This window comes from Anolis carolinensis, chromosome 5, assembly GCF_035594765.1.
Source record: "Anolis carolinensis isolate JA03-04 chromosome 5, rAnoCar3.1.pri, whole genome shotgun sequence".
NCBI lineage: Eukaryota > Metazoa > Chordata > Lepidosauria > Squamata > Dactyloidae > Anolis > Anolis carolinensis.
The window spans coordinates 87,476,858-87,482,000 of NC_085845.1; positions in this window are offsets into that span (position 1 = coordinate 87,476,858).

Below are 5,143 nucleotides of genomic sequence, written 5' to 3' on the forward strand. Positions count from 1 at the left end.
AGACCTGCACTTCCCATTCAAATCCTGATAGGTTTATGTTGGTTAAAATTGTTCTTATTTTTAAATATTGTATTGTTCTTTCATTGTTGTTGTTGTTTTTTGTTTTTGCACTACAAATAAGACATGTGCAGTGTGCATAGTAATTTGTTTTTTTAATTTGGCCCCTCAACAGTCTGAAGGATTGTGGACTGGCCCTTTGCTTAAAAAGTTTGAAGACCCCTGCTCAAGCCCATGAGGAGAAAAAGAATACATCTACACCATAAAATGAATGCAGTTTGACACCACTTTAGCTGTCATGGTTCAATGCTTAAAAATTATGGGAGCTGTAGTTTTGCAAGGTCTTTAGCCTTCTCCAACAAAGAATGCTTTTCTACCGAACTATAAATCCCATGATTCCATAGCATTGATCTATGGCAGTTAAAGTGGTATAATCCACATCAGTTCTGAATTGAGCCAGCCAGGGGACTCAGAGCGGCTTACCAATCAAATGTACACATACAATATATTATTAGCATAGCACAATATAAGCATTAAATTACTATATTGTACTATATCATTATATGGTAGTATTACTAGTAATATTACATTTAATATATAATATATAATTAATATTATTTTATTGTATTATTAGTATAATATTGTATTACATCATAATATTATTATCAATATATTATTATTATTATCATCATAATCATTGGTCCAAATGTTATCCTTTGAGTTTTATGGCTAAATGGAATTTGAAGCTGTAGCCACTCCAAGTTCTACCTTCTAACTGCTGTAAAACATTTGTTTTCCTACAGACTCGCATACATGCATGACACATCTGGAAAAACTGGGGTTTATATGCAGATAGTCATTTGTGATTAGTAGGGCTGTGTAAAACCTGGTTTGTAATTTGTTTGTCGTACCTATTTCATAAGATTTGTACATACGAAGCAATATTTAGAAATGCAAGGGGTGTCCACGCAAAGAACTTAAGATTCAAAACACTGCCCTATGACTTTTGGATGAGTTATGTAAGTCTTGTAAGTGGCTCAAGGTCTTCTCCGTGGGTTCCATTTCTCCCCCCAAAAGGGATGGGTTTGATTCTTCCAAAGGGCCTTGAGGAGGATGGCAAGATCCGGAGTTGAGGGAGAAGCCCCACTTTTTCCCCAAAGGGAGAGGCGAGGGGCCCCCGGGATGGGCGAAAGAGAGGGAGGGATGCCTGGCTGGATAGCTGGGCAAGGAAGAAGCCCTTCCAGCACATGACCGAGCCACAGAGAGACAGACAGAGACCATCACATTGAGGCTTTAATGAGGGCAGTCCCAGTATTCTGAAATGAGCAGAATTCTGGGAAATGTAGTTTAGGGAAGGGCCTTTGGAATTCTCTGCCACAAGGGTCCTCGCCTTCCCAAGCTACATTTCCTAGAATTCTGCTTACTACCTTGTGCCACCTCCTTCCCGTCTTCCCTGAAAGTTTTGGTTGGAAAAAAACTGTGTTCATTCTCTAAAGAAATTTGGAGATAAAAAGAGATTTTTGGGAGTTGAATCAATCCTGTGAGGTAGGCAAAGTTGAGAGACAGTAACTCCAAACTTTTCCTAGTAGGTTTCCTATGATGATGATTATTATTATTTCAAAGGCTGGATGAGCATTTGTTGGGGGTGCTTTTCCTGCCTGGCAGAAAGGGGCTGGGTTGAATGGCCTCTGGTGTCTTCTAGTGAAATAGTACTGTTAAGTTTATGTTGGTTAAAATTCCCCAAAAATCAGTAAATGTGCAAATCTTTCTGAAACTTGGGGGGAACAATGCCTTGGTTATGTTATATAATTGAAAATAGAAATTCAAGGAGATATCTCTTGTAGTTTTTTAATGTTCATAAAAGCTTTTTAAAATTCTCAAAAACCAGTGAATGAGTGAAACATTTTGAAACTCTGTGGGGAGGGGGTAACAGTGGTAAATGTGTTCTACCTTTGTAGCGAAAGAGAAAAAAGAGAAAAGAGAAAGTACAAACCAGTTAATAATAATAATAATAATAATAATAATAATAATAATAATAATAATAATTTTATTTATTTATTAATTACCCACCTCTCCTTGCAGCTCGATGAAGTGTACAACATAGTTAACACATCAAGGTGGAACAAAGCACTATTAAAATACATTTACCGTATCAAATACACATAGATAAAATGCAGCTTAAAATGTACTGATAAGATGCAGGTTAAAATTCACACATTAAAATTGACTGAGAGTAGTATGTCTTGAATTGTCTCTTAAATTCTGACAGCTGATTTAGCTGTCTGATCTCTTTTGGCAGGTCATTCCATAGTCTTGGGGCAGCCAATAAAAAGGTCCTCTGGGTGAGGACCTCAGGGTCCTAAAGGGTGGGTTTCAATCTGTTTTTCTTCATCCAGCTCATTACCTCCTCCAGGCATTCATTCAGAGGAGACATTCTATCCTTAGCTAAAGCTTTTTTCCCATTTTCTTTTGCTTGTATTTGTCTTTCCTTGCATAAAAAAGAGAAATTTGAAAGGACATTTTAAAAAGACCTCTAGATGACCCCAATATACTATTAAATGAAAATAATATCATGTAGAATGTAATGTTCATCAGTTCTATTTCTGTTTGCCAGTTGGCACTGACTTGATGAAACAACCAGAGGATGAATAGTCAATTTCTTTATCTTAAGGAATTGATGCATCTTTGAGTTACTCAGTGTATTTCTATACCTGAGCAAAAAATTGAACTGGTTTCTAGGGTCTTATTCGAATACTCAGATCACTACACCACACTGGCTGCCATAGTTAGGTTTATCCAATACAATTTTATCTATAACGCTTTGTATCAGTGCTTTTTTTCACTTTAGCATGCACACTGCAATCCTTAGATCATAGGAATCATCATTTGCTAGAAAGGGAGATTTAAACTTTCCCTCTTACGTTTTTTTAAAATATCCCATGCTCCATGTAAATGTTTCAAATAAAAGCCAGATACTCTGTCATTCTGCAGTGTGTGGGATTTTTCATTTTTTTTTTTAAAAAAAACCCTTCTCACCTGCAGATTTTTGGCTTTGTTTGGGAGAGCACACAGTTACTATAGACCAGGGGATACAGTACATCCCCTCACACACTTTTTAAGAATAAATAAATAAAATGGAAAATCTCTCTTGTGCCCTTCAGAGGCCATGGTGGCAAATTTACCAGGTATTTATTTATTGAAGCACTTCTGTGCTGCTGTTAACACAGAATCTCAGAGTGGCATAGAACATAAACAATTTAAAGCATTTCCAGACTGAAAACATAAATTATTTGAACAAGAGTAAAAGCAGACTGAACATAGTAGTTAGACTACTTTAAAAGCAATGATTGGCACCACTTTTGAAACTACAACTAGATGTATGTGTACATGTGGATTTGAAATACATTAAAACCTCCATATGCATACATTCCTGTGGGAACAAAAAATACAGAAAACAGTGACTCCTACTGAAATGAACCAGTGGAAATATGCTATAGAATCACACCAGAGGAAAATGCTAAGCGAGATATTTTGTAACACTTTTCACTATAATATTTCTAGGGTTACTGTTGGTTCAACGTCCAGTGGAAGCATATTGCAGAATTGTGCTGGAGGATCTTGAAAATGCCTAGCGAGGAAATATTCTTTCAAATGTAGCTAAGTGAAATTGCAAATATCACTCCCGTGGTTATAGGGTATACACCAGTCTCCAAGTCTGTCATAAAAAGCCATGTTCAGCTTGGTACCAGAAAGAAATCAACCTTAACTGGCTCTCCAAAGGGACATTCTATAATCATATCACCACAGACAAAACGGCCTTGCTCTACCCTTATTTTTAAGCTCATGTTGCTCTTATAGTCATTTCCAGGTTGTTAAAAGGGCATTTCTGGGTTGCTAAAAGGAGAAGTGTGGACCTCCAAGTTCTGGAAAAAGGTGAAACAAAACAGGCAAGCAATCTCACCCTGAGAAGGAGGCAAGGAAAGGTTGGCATAGTAATTTATGGGATGACTGTTTGCCTCCAAATAGTAAGGGGTAGTAGTCGTAAATGTGAACGGTAATGAAGACAAAATACTGAAAAAGCATCTAATTTATTTAAGCTTACAGACAAGTTAAACTATTTGGTACTTTAAAAAAAAGGATAAACAGCAAAAACACCCCTCCATGTAACAATATACAGAAAATAGAATTAATAGTCTTCTTTTTTCAACTACCGACCTATGACTCCCCTCCGTGCTATTTGAATATACAGTAGAGTCTCGCTTATCCAATCTTAGTTTATCCAACATTCTGGATTATCCAGTGCAGTCTGCCTCCCGCCCGGATCCAGAGCTGTTTCTCTAGGCAGCAAGGACCGAACTTTTTACTGATTTAACTTCCAACAATGTTGTTATTGTAAGTTCATTTTATGCAATTCTGTCTTTATTTGTAGCCAATTTGTTAGTGGCCAATGTTTTTGTAGTCAATGTTTTCAATACATTACGACGTTTTGCTGCTAAATTCATAAATACGTTACCGTATATTGAACTGCTTTTTCTGTCGATATGTTGTAAAACATGAGGTTTTGGCGCTTAATTTGTAAAATAACATTTTATTTATTTGTTTCATGTCAAAAGCATTGCATAATAAATAAGTTTAAAAGCGATAAAATAAAGGAATCACAAACAGCTAAATAGTTTTATACCAAAAGCGGGCAACAGCAATCGTATTGTCCATAGCTTTGAACAACTCCTCCTCCATGCATGAGGCAGGGCATTGTGGGCAAGCGTACATATGAGGAGTTGTTTGTTCTGCTCCACAGTCACACAAGACCCAAAAGCATTGCATCGTAAAATAACATAATTTGACATTTAATAGGCTTTTCCTTAATCCCTCCTTATTATCCAATATTTTCACTTATCCAGGATTCTGCCAGGCCATTTGTGTTGGATAAGTGGGACTACTGTATCCAGAAAATACTCCATAGCTTCATTTTTTTTTCTAGGACTAAGATATGAAATAAAGAAAGGGCCAAGAAATGTAATTATGCACAAGAAAAATCAAAAGACTTTTCCCATTTTACATCCATTTTCATCATAAGGAATGCTTGAGCTAATTTTTTTTGCCATCTGCCTTGTGAATGAACTGTTAACTATCCACATTTCCATGT